Source organism: Ambystoma mexicanum, chromosome 3p (assembly GCF_040938575.1).
Source record: "Ambystoma mexicanum isolate Mex_15411 chromosome 3p, UKY_AmexF1_1, whole genome shotgun sequence".
Taxonomy (NCBI): Eukaryota; Metazoa; Chordata; class Amphibia; order Caudata; family Ambystomatidae; genus Ambystoma; species Ambystoma mexicanum.
In genome coordinates this window covers 785,919,781-785,932,323 of record NC_090925.1, presented here as the reverse complement: position 1 = coordinate 785,932,323, position 12,543 = coordinate 785,919,781, and the positions used below count along the sequence as shown (strand labels likewise).

The 12,543-nt window shown below is 44.9% G+C and overlaps 1 protein-coding gene and 1 pseudogene across 1 annotated transcript in view; both read left to right on the top strand.

The window, feature by feature from the left end:
* Positions 1-12,543, top strand: part of LOC138580875 (membrane-spanning 4-domains subfamily A member 4D-like) — a 702,190-nt gene that overhangs the window by 359,471 nt on the left and 330,176 nt on the right. The gene's annotated exons all lie outside the window — the stretch shown is intronic.
* LOC138581459 (5-aminolevulinate synthase, non-specific, mitochondrial pseudogene) lies at positions 3,378-5,365 on the top strand (annotated as a pseudogene).

Sequence of the window (12,543 nt, the reverse complement as noted above, 5' to 3'; positions counted from 1 at the left end):
AAAGGAAAGAAGGAGGAAGGTTAGACTAGGGCATTTACCAACTTCTTACCTGATTCCAGAGCCATCACATTGTCGAACCAAGGGAAAGACTCCATTTTTAAATGCGCCGCATCGCCAGCAGCAGCGCCGCGCTGCACTCACCGTTCCTCGCAGCATCTTCACATTTCACCGCAGTCTCCTGCATGTTCCCGCTGCATTCCGGCACCTGGGGGAAGATAAAGACAATAAGGTGAGCTAAGGGAACATATAGAGGAATACTCGTTACCACCCTAAGACTTACCTGATTTACCACCGGGGGAACCATTCCTCGCCTCGGGTCGGCGCAGCTCCCACTGCACCATCGCCGTACCCCAGCCCCTAAGGGGAAACAAAAGCACAACAGTGTGAATCAAAAGGACAATCAAGGGGAGCCACCTCCCGCCATAGACTTACCTGATTTTACCGCCGGAGGTATAACTCCTCGACTCTGGTTTTCTCTCAGCACCTGAATAAAGGAAAAGACCACAGATTACGGGATTGGATAAGAGTGATGGTCAGGCATTTGAACTCTTACAAACTGCATACCTACGGCGTCTTGCCGGGAGAGTCAATATAGCCCTGGAACTCACCAATTCCTTTGACCAGTGGAGCAACCGGTCCATCACGCGCCCCTGCGCTCGAAGCAGTATAGAGAGCTCACCCTTTCAAAACCTAAGGTGAGACTTTGGAGGGGACATCGGAGGTGGTCAGTGGGGAGAACAACGGGGGTGGGGGAAATTACGCTCACTCACGGGTGGTTAATTCCCCTTTCTCCATTCACAGAAGAGTACTCCTACAGGCCAGACAAATGACACACCTCGGCCCTACGCATTATGCTGGAGGAGGCTGCAGCAGCCCAGATCAGACCGGCGCCTCTGTGGGAGTCAGGTGAGCGTAACAGCAGCACAGTTCATAGAAAACAAAAAATGGGCCTCATTATAAGTTTGCCGTTTCACTAACAATGGTACCGGTAAGCTTGCCAGTACCATTGTTACGAGACCAGAAAACTACAAGCTATGCTCGCGCGTGCCTTCCCGCCCGCCAGGTCTCACCTGGCGGGCGTACCGGCACCCGCAAGCAGAGCATGTTGCATGCACTGGCACCGTCTTGAATGGTACTGGTGCATCCCACCTCCCCATTTCCATTAAGCCCTATGGGGCCATAATGACCTGGTAATTGGCCATTCGTGGGTGCTGGAAAAATCGCATGTTTGGCGGCAGCCCGCCGGTTTTACCGGCAAGGCTACCACCAAACTTGTAATGAGGCCCATTGCCTTGAGGCTTTCTTCTCAAGACCACACAATGCAGCTTCTCAAGCCTCAGGGGTCCCTTCCCCAAGACATTGGGCCTTATTACAAGTTTGCGCGTCCGGTACCAATGGTACCGGTAAGGTTGCCAGTACCGTTGTTACCGGACCAGCAAACTATGAGTTCTGCTCGCAGGTGCTTTCTCTGCCACCAGGTCTGACCTGGCAGGCGTATTGGCTCCCGCGAACAGACCATGTCGGATGCAACGGCACCATTCACAAATGGTGCCAGTGCATCCAGCCTTCCCATTCCCATTGAGCCCTATGGGGCTCAAATGGGAATGGGGAGCAATTATTACTGGCACCCGGCAAAGGGGAATAACTGCGACTGCTGGGGCTGGAATGCCCCAGTAGATCTCCATTGCCGGGTGCCGGTAATTTCATGACTCCGGCGGCAGCCGTGCCAGTATTTACCGGCACGGCTACTGCCTCAGTCATAATGAGGCCCATTATCACAGGTCACACAACCAGGATCCCTGACTCCTGGCCTCTTGACTTTTCCTTGTCAGCCTCTTGGCATCAGTTGTCACACATCCTTTCCAGCCTTTGGCCCTGTCCCCCTGCATTTATTCACAAAAGGTCTGTTAAGGGTATTTTACTCACACCCACCTTCTTATGACTTTGTCACTCTTATGCCCTCTTTTGTAATTCGTTTTCCCCTGGGCACTGGGAATATTTACTTGGTTCAATTGGTTTATTTCATTTAACATTTAAAATGCTTCATTTCATGGTTTCTGGTAATTCTGTGTTCAATAAGCATTCAGGCCTCTTAATTGTAGCCATAGCGGCATCCAATATGCATTTGTTTTGATGTTTTTAAAGTTCCATTCACTTCAATAGTCAACAAGTATTGGCTTTGCTTGATTTTTAAAGTTTCATTCAGTTAGATATTCAATAAACATTTGTTTCATATAATTTTTAAAGCCGCCTTCAATCCGCAATTCAAGAAGCATTGCGTCATTTAATTCGGTATGCCATAATCATTATTTTCATGTAATTGTAAAGTTCCATTAATTCAGTATTCAATATATGCTTCTTGGAGCGCCCCAGAGAAAACATGTCTGCTCCAACACTCACAGGCTTGTGGCTTCTCTGTTGAGTGGTTCCCCTTCCTTTTCCAGCACTGTGGAGATCAAGAAACTCACCCTTTTCTTCTTCGCTCACCGCCACATGTCTCTCTTCCCACGCCGGTGACCGGAATGGGTTTCCCGGATGTGGTCGGCATCCTCTTTACTTCATGCTCTCCAGCAGCTCCTGTTGCTGAGCACAGGTCACAGAGCCTCCCAGACTGGCAACGCTTACTCGGCCCCCTTGTCATGGGCTGTGTAAGTCCTCTGGGCAGTTTGCTGGCACCCTGGCTCCTCATCCGGTCCGACCACGGCAGTATGGTCCCCTGTTGTCTTCTTCCTTCCAGACCATCCTCTTGCTCCCTGCTCTGCCCTACCAGTCTCCTGTTATACACCTCCAGCCCCTTTACAGGCTGCAGGTGTGGGTCTCTAATGAGATTTGCCTGAACATAATTACACGGACATGCCTGACCCTTACAGCTCCCTGCAGGCATCTTCCTCGTCCTAGTAGCAGAGTGGTGAAAGTGTGTGTTGTTCACTAATCTTAGTTGCCTCTTCTTCCTCTCGGTGCTGTTAGGTGTTATATGTGGGGAAATAATTACGGCTTTACAATAACCTATAAAGGTCGAGGGAGGTTTTGGTTGAATCTCAACACGATAAGGGGGATACCATGTCTCTCCTAAGGATACTCTACTCCAAGTTCCTAAGGACTTCCACTCATGTCATCCTCCCTCACTTCTCCACCCCCAGGGTCAGGATCCAAAAGCAATGGCCTTTCCCTTAGACACCTGAGTAGAGGATCCAGGGAATCTAGGAGGGAGAATACCCTCAGGTTTCTCACATAATCAACATTAAGAAAAACAGAAATTATACCCAATGTATATTTTCACTTATGGGTCTCATGGAAATAGAACACAGGTCAAATACACAGTTCAAACATTCTATCACACACAAACATTAGACAGTACCTTGGAACATTGCAAGATCATGCCCATTGAGTCGCTGCTGTTGATACACTGGTTCAGTGCACATCTTCGGCCTTTGACTCTCCCTGTCACTCCTAGCGCGAGCACCTTCACTGCTCTGACTTCAGCACACAGAACAAAACATGCATGTCAGTCGTCCCTGCAGAAGGCTGGTCAGTCAGTGATCACCTATGCCCAGAGATGTCAGGTGATGATGGAGGGAACTGCTGCCTGTGTCCTGCAGACCTCTGCTGCTCACTGCCAGGAAGCCAAGGAGAGCAGCCTGGCAGGAAAGGAAGCCAAGGAGCGCTGCCTGGGTTGGCCGGGATCCCAGCAGTGCCGGATAGGTGGCCGATTCTCCTGCTGGAGAATCCCATCTTCCACCAGGTCACTCTGCAATGAATGCCACCCAGCAGACTGCCACCAAAGGCCCCTTTCTTGCAGCACAAATGAACCCTGACAATAGCAACGTGTTCCGTAAAGCGAGCCTGGCGCTGCATCAGGATGCCAAAGAAATGCAGGTTGTAAGTAAAGAATTGGCTAACTCACCAATTAAACGAGAAGCTATTAAGATTCAGACAGATGCGAAGGAGCAGCCGGGCTTGGTAAAGAAATCCCATGATTATGTACTGAAGCAAAGACCTGAAACCGTGTCCCATCTCCTCCAGGATAATATGACGACATCTTTACACACTGTCATGTATGACAAGTTTTTTTTAGAAGAAAATAGATGACAAAAAGAAGGATCATACATACCGTGTGTTTAAGACTGTGAATCGCAGAACTCGCCCCTTCGCTATGGCAGACGACTATTCTGACTAGCTGATCAGCAAGAAGGAGGTGTTCTTCTGGTGCAGCAATGGCTACCTGGGGATGAGTCATCACCCGCGGGTCATTGGGACAATTACTGAAACCTTAAAGCAACTTGCAGCTGGTGCCGGAGCAACCCGGAACATCTCTGGGACTAGTACATTTCGTTTTGATCTGGAGCGAGAATTGGCCGATCATCATGCATGACAAAGATGCTGCTTTGTTGTTTTAAATCCTGTTTTGTGGCAAATGACACTTTTCACTCTGGCCAAAATATTACCAGGCTGCAAGATATATTCGAACACTGGGAACAATGGCTCCATGATACAGGTGATTGACAACAGCGGCTTCCCCAAATATATATTCTGCAATAATGATGTTTCCTAACTCTGTGATATCCTGAAGAATTTGTATCCGTCCGTCCCGAAAATTGTTGCTTTTGAGAAGGTGCACTCCTTTAGAAGAACTGTGTAACGTGGCTCACGAGTATGGAGCAAGAACCTTTGTTGGTGAAGTGCCTGCCGTGGGACTGTATGGCGCTCGTGGGGGTGGGATTGGAGACCAAGATGAAGTTATGCTCAAAATGGGCATCATTTCGGGAACTCGGGCAAAGCTTTTGGCTGAGTTGGTGGAAACATCGCTAGCACATGCTCCCTAATAGACACTGTTTGCTCCTATGTGGCTGGCTTAATTTTCACCACCTCTCTGCCACCCATGCTTTTGGCTGGTGTCATGGAATCTGTTAGGATGCTGAAGAGTGAAGAGGGCCAAGCACTACAACACCGGCACCAGAGCAACGTAAAACTCCTCAGACAGACGTTGATGGACGCTGGCTTCCCTGTTGTGCACTTTCCCAGTCACATCATTCCAATTTGAGGGGCAGATGCTGCTACAAACACTGAAATCTGTGATATACTAATGAGCCATGACAATATCTACATCCAAGCAATTAACTATCCCACACTCCCTAATGGCGAAGAGCTGCTGCGGATCGCGCCCACCCCACCCCACCCACCGCCGATGATTAATTACTTCCTGGAAAAACTGCAGGTGTCCTGGAACAGCAGTGGATTGCCCCCGAAGCGGCACTTCTCAGCCCAATGTAACTTCTGCCAGACGTCTCTACATTTTGAGATGATGAGTGAGATTGAGAAACCCTACTTCAGCGGCATGAGCAAACTGTTCTCCATCCGCAGCTGAAAGCCTCCAGCATGCTCTGTGTTCCTGTGTTTTCCCAACGAGCCTTTTAAAAAAAAATATTTTAGCTGTTTTATCACAGGACGAAAAACCTGCTAAACCAAATAAGAAACACAGGAAAACATTCCCAATCTGCTTAAAAAATTGAAAAAAAATATCAAGAGCATTAGCACACCTTGATAAGGTTTACATTTAAATCCACTGCAACCTTTTTCAATTATCAAAAGCAATTTCACACATGCAGAGCTTTGTAAATTTAATTTCCCTGCACACTTACAGTTTCGAAAGCACCATAGACATTTGATAATACTTTGGATTGATAGAACCATTCTTCAATTAACCCCTATCAATGCAGTATCTCTTCTACCAGGAATCACTTTCTCAATCTCTGTATAGAATGTACATTTCAATTAGGAACTTCACTTTATTTCATTTAGCAAGACACATCTCCGCCCCAGCACCAAAAACCCTGGCATTCCGTGTATATGTATCACCCCCCTGCTTTAAGGCCAAGTCTGAGGAGTGGTGAACAATTAGGAATTTCGTTTTTAGACAGCGACACCCCTTCCCTTCAGGGAGTTTTGAGGCTGGGAATGGATTTAGGAATAACAACTCACCTAAATGACTATATTTCATATTCACACTGTGAGCGGTTTTCTTAATTTTGAATGTTAACAAAATCACTCTGTTATTAAGCTATAGGCAAATTAATTGAATTATTATTTTGTATAATGCTAAGGGTCAACTGCCATGCCCTTGCTCATTGGTTATGGGGAAGGTATTAGATCAAATCCCAAAACATGGTTCAGTTAGACACATTACTTACATAGAATGTCTCTGAGGCTGGCACTCAGGGAAGACATCAGCATTTCTGGACCCTGTCTTGGAGAAAACAGGGATCTGGTCAAGCACCTTAATCATGTATAGCCACCCGCGTTCATCCCTCTATTTGGCTCCCTTTGCAAAGATCAGACTCTTTTTTTTCTGATTTCCTTCAGCACTCTCATTAGCAGTTCCACCCCAGGTAGTGTGAGGCACCTTACAGCCAAGGTTACATTCTGCAACCCTCTTTCAGTATTCACCCACATGATTTTAGGCAGCTCTCGTCCTCTGTCTTGTGCATCCACGTGTTAACCCCAAAACCAAACCACTGAAAAATGTTAATTAGGAGTTGCTAGATTATTGGCCCTGAATTTTAATTGGACCCCTATGTTCATCTCCACCCCCAAGGCTCAGCACCTCTCTGTCAATAGGCTCCTGTTGCTATGTAGTTGAAATGATGGGAGGGATGAATCCACCCACTGGAGTTTCCATTTTACACCTTTCAATTTTTCACCTAAATAGCCACTGCATTGCAAAAGTTTTTATCTTACAAATAAACATAACAATATATACATATTTAGATAATCATGCCACACTTGATCAAAAAATTCCCATGTTTGCACGAGGTTGCACGTTCAAACAGCGGTTTTTCGCGGTTTATACTAAAATTATGATAGTTATAAACGTGAAATTTTCTACGCAGATATCTCATTTATAAAGTTATCACATCTCAGAATCTCTGCTTTGTGACATATTCTCGGGAGTTGAGAACACATTCTAGGTTTTAACTCTTGTCCCCAAGGTTGAAATTTGATAAGGGTAACTTCACTAAAAGTGCCTGTTCAGCAGCTTTTTAGTAATGCTTGAACCATTATTTTACGACTTTTGATTCCTGACAAAATGAACAAAATAAGATTGTCCATTTAAACTAATTGGAACCTTCAAACATATATGCAGATCCTCACTTTCATTTCACATTTAAGCTTGATTTCTCCTCTGAACAGGGTGTTTACTCTATTGTTGACATTTGCCTGGTTTAAGGTCATCAGCCTTTCTTCTCCCAAGGCTAATGCCATCTTGTTGCTTATCTCAAAGAACAAGCCCCAATAGAATTCCTTCCTTGTCACTGCTTCAGTGTTCTGAATAGAAACTGAGTCCTTCTCACGAATTAGAAACTTAAAGTCATGCCTCTAGAAACAGACACTGATCTTTGTGAGGCTACATATCTCTGGGCACATGAGGCCTTCTGTTTATTTTTAATATAATTGCGTCTTGCCAACACTTCATTTTCTCATCATGATATGTTAATTTTGGCAAGGGAAATTTGAACTCCATGTGTTTATTATTTCAGCTGACAAATGCACCCCTTCCATGATCGCAGTTTCTGAGTTTGCAAATGCCATGCTTTCCATGTAGAACAAGCCTTTAGTTGTTCTTGCCTTTATCAACCAGAAGCAAGACCCAATCAGTAAGTGGATTCCTCTTTATTTGAAGCAGCCTTATGATATGCGGCAGATGGAAAGAAGTACTGCCTTTTCCGTTTGGCATTCATCTCAGCATGTTTTCAATGCCCTGCAATGTTTAGGCAAAATCCAGTTTCCTTCCTTTTGGGCAAAATATATCCCACAAGCACCTTTTGTTTTGCTTTAGAGAAGGGGGATGTCAACTCCTCTGACTTTATGTCCTGGAGCTGCACCTGACCTGTGTCGATGTTTTATTTAATTAACATTATGAAACTCTGTTCCTCATGTTTGGATTTGCATCATTTTAATTCCTTTCTCACTGCATGTACACCAGCATTCCAGTCATATGTATGAAATGGTACAATAATAGTCAAGACGGCAAATAACAGGATACAAAAGAAAAACTGACAGAATGAGAGTCAAGCCACATGGATGGGGTGTTAGGAGACATAAAAACTAGCCATCCACCTCAACCAAAAAATGTACTTTGTGCGAAGTGCATATTAAATTTAAAAAGTCCACTCCAGGAATCCAAGTAGTAAAATGAGGATGAGGGATTGAAAAATCATCAGCAGTCTCATATGCACAAGCCTAACCTTGTCAAGTCAAAAGCCAGGAAACAGTCAGTCAGGGCACCAGTGCACAGGCTCCAGTGCTCCAACGCCTCCATTAGCAGCTCCATCACCTGAGGGAAGACCACATCATTCCTCCCGGCAAAGAGAAGAGGATCTGCACGATCAGCAACCAGCCGCCGAGAGGAACCAAGCCAGAAGAAGCCAACTCCCACACACCATGGGAAAGCCTCCCGGCAAGCTCTTGCACCTCTTCGTCTCCAGGTCAGTGAACGCCCAGCAGCACCAGTCACAGCCATGTGTACTGGTGAAACACATGTGTCCGAGCGCAATATAAATAAATTATCATATATCATATCATATCATATCATGCACAGCTGCCAATGGACCAAAACTGGGACTGGGCAAAAGCTGTCACCACTCGGATACCATACGGCCCCAGTGTACCACCTCCACCAAAGGTCTAGATCATGTCTGCTTACACTATGTGGACACCAGCTCCCACTGGCTGCAGCTCCGGCTCCAGCAAGTCTGACAGTAGCCCACCAGGCAACGATCTGAGTCACCAGCTTGCTCACTCCTATGATGTTCCTTCTTGTTGGATGGTTTACCTTTTGTCCTTTTCTACCCTGCACCCAGTCTGGATTGCTTTTGTGGGGACTCAACTGTGGTGACCTTGTCCTCCGCTGAGCCACAGCCCACCTCAGACTGTAACAGCCCTGCTCCAGCTCTAAAGCCTGAAAACAAAAGAAAAGCAAGGCAGAAGGTCATGACCCTGCCGCAGCTGGTGCCCTCTGCTGCACATTGCCAGCTGCAGTTTTTAAAAACTAGAGGCAAAATTAAGGGTCTCCCGATCACTGGGGGCCCAGTAACTTCCTTCACCCTCTCTGTGGTATGGACTGGTGGTAAAGCTCTACTCCCACCTTCCCTGCACCACCGAATTTATACCCTGGTCAAACTTGCAATGAGTATCTTAGCCGTTGATCTGGCCTGTATTTTCAACTTAAGAACTGTTGGATTTTCCCCCATATGTCTCTACAAACAGTGTAAATGAGTGAAGTTATTGCAAATAAGCCCAAAGTGCTGAGCATCAATATTCAGATTTTAGGTGATTGAGTGTGGGCTCAATCATTCCCGGCTCATTTTGGAAGTGTATGTAGTTAATTAGATCTCCAGCATAGCTACTCTTGGATGCATATATTTATAAGCTGTGCTTCCTTCTATAAAATTTATAAAGCAGTTTATAGATGAATGATACCTTGTAACCATGTTGAAACAATACATTGTGCTCTGTCAGAATTATCTTGGGTGTGAAGTCTTAGCTCATCACGTTTAGCTTTACCAAAGAAAGGTGTTTGTCTCCATGTTGAAGTTAGCGTATAGTATTTCATTTGAACGCTTCCAATTGCTTATGTATACAGAATAACGCCTGCGTATTTTTAACTATCTGCCTGTACTCCGCCTGTGTAATATTCAACCTGATTTAAAGGTTTCCCCATCGAAATGCGTAACTACTACTTTACTCTGACATGGGTGAAATGATATTAAATTGCAGTTTACCTTCCATATTCCGCCTTGCTGTGTCATGTGCACTCACCGTGCATGTTATTCCATCATGTTGTACCTTATTTCAATGTACCTTGAATTATATTCTGCCAATTCATTTACACTAAAACTAAGTTCCCAGGTGGCAGTAATCATTGCCTTTGCTCTGCAGTCATTCTTGTGTGTGAATTAAGTTTCCCATTATTTTGCATTGGGTCTTCATTGCCCATTGCATATACCCGTTGTGAACCAAGGTCTTAAGTCCTCCAGTCCAGTTTTTCCCCCTCCTCCAGGTGTCCATATTGGCATAGTTTGCACTGTTGCTTCCCATCTGCACAAATCGAAGAAATATTTATCAGATTCCTCAGAGCGCATCAAGCCCTCATTTGGTGAAGGCACGCGTTAGTAAGGACTATGGTAGGTACAGAGCCACACTCATTGATGGCCCTTAGAGTTATATGAACCCTTTACATACACTTCTTTTACACTTTTACAGCCATGTGATGCAGTAGCATTAACATCTGACATTCCCCACGCAACTTACATATATCACTGTTTCCTGACTTTCGAGTAACAGTATCTATTTTTATTTAAAATGTTGACGTTTTTCCTGCACCAGCCCTGCAATTTTTCAGTCTCGTCATAGGTTCTAACAAGCCCAAAAATGGTACAGGTTGATTTGCTCATACTTTTAAAGATGGTGCAGAACACATGCCTCTGTGCCATTTCTGTTCCATTAAGTTTCTCAACAAATCTTGTGTAAGAAGAAGATAGGACAATAATTTATTCTATACGTTCACAAGGCTGGTGCACCACGTGTGCACAGTACCCGGATCTGAGAAGTGAGAAGAGAAACTCTCTTACAAAGATCACAACAAAAGGAAAGTGTTAAAAAGGGAAAACCGTCAAAAGAGGGAAGACGGGGCACTGCTGAGCAGCAAGAAGAAATGGCGGCCAGAGTGCAAGCTCCACGCTCTGCAACATCCTTAATCAATTAGTATCTTTCTGTGGACCAGCTTTTGATGCTAAATGCAGATTTTACAGAAGCGGAAGGTGCAGGCTATATGCTGACCCAAAATATCTCTGACCCGATTTACGGCAGAGGAAGTCAGAGCTGTTAAAGGAGAGGCATTGTGACAGGGAGGCATGGCCGGGGTGTTGTATGCTATCCTGCGGGCCATGATAGATTGTGGGAGGCAGTGTTCGGCAATCTTCGGAGTCACGCCCACTTGATGGCTACAGCCATACATGCAGCCCGAAATGAAAAGCTAATGTCATAGCCCGCCTACAGCCCGCCCTCCAACATCTCTATTCAGGGATTGGCCAGAGCTACCAGGTGGGCGTTGTTTCAGGGCCTTCACTCTGTCATGGGAAGCCAAATATCATACAGTATGGTATAATATACGGCTTCCCATGTTGTTGTTTTTTTTTTTTAATACTGTGCAAAGTCTGGGAGCCTAGCATTCGCTCAGTTGTACATTTGCGCACATGTTATTATTTTAAATGGTATAATAATAAGAAAGGTTGTACTGTTACAGTAGATGGGGCACTTAAACATGTTTTATGGGATAATTAACCTTTCTATATTTTATTCCAACATCACACTACAGTCAAAATAAGAAAGGTTGTACTGTGACAGCAGATAGGGCGCACATGTTATTATTTTAAATGGTATAATCATAAGAAAGGTTGTACTGTTACAGTAGATGGGGCACTTAAACATGTTTTATGGGATAATTAACCTTTCTATATTTTATTCCAACATCACACTACAGTCAAAATAAGAAAGGTTGTACTGTGACAGCAGATAGGGTGCACATGTTAATATTTTAAATAGTATAATAATAAGAAAGGTTGTACTGTTACAGTAGATGGGGCGCTTAAATATGTTTTATGGCATAATTAACCTTTCTATATTTGATTCCAACATCAAAGCATGAGGAATCCCTGCAGGAGCCTCTCTTAAGGATAAAGTGGGAGGTTGGGCTCAGTCACACAACTCTGTCATAATGCAGGGGGGTGCACGGTAGGGTCTCCCTTCAGCATGTGTTATTGGGAAGGGAAGTCAACAGTATTTTACGTAATAGGTGTTAAGCTCCCTGTTCACCACCGGCTTGGTAAACTGTGCACATTATCACACACTGCTGCAAGTGACTGGTATGGGCTGCGCTATGTCATGGATACAACACCACTGGGCTAATGAGGCTCAAGCCTGCTACCTAAAGTTTGGGCTGTTTGTATGGGCATGAAATGCAGACTAGTGAGAGTCTGTGTAATTCCTTTCCTTTTGTCCTCAGCAGCGCTGTTCTTCTGCATTCATGCATTCAGCCATCACACACTACAATGGGGCATTTCCAATTGAAAGACCCCATTCCCCTTACAGCTACAACTATCAATTCTGTGTCTGCTTCCAAGACAGATCTATCTGATTACTATGCCCCAATTACTATGACCCCCAAAATGTTTTCTTTTTTATTTCAGCCCCATTTTCACCTCATATATATACTGGGAGAGACACCATCAGCCCCCCCTACATGTATTATGGTAATTCACATCCTCTGTCTCCCTGGGGTTAACTCACAATGACACAAGTCGTCATCCTGTTTAACGTTTAATCTGGTCCCTACCAATGTATCGGTACCACCTACCTCCTCCCTTGACACCCCCATACCTTTTCATTGTTGGGGTGCATGATATCATGGCCTGAACGCAACTATGGTAATTCACAAAACCTGTAACACACATCCTGTTTTATGTTTACTCTGGTCCCAAATGATGT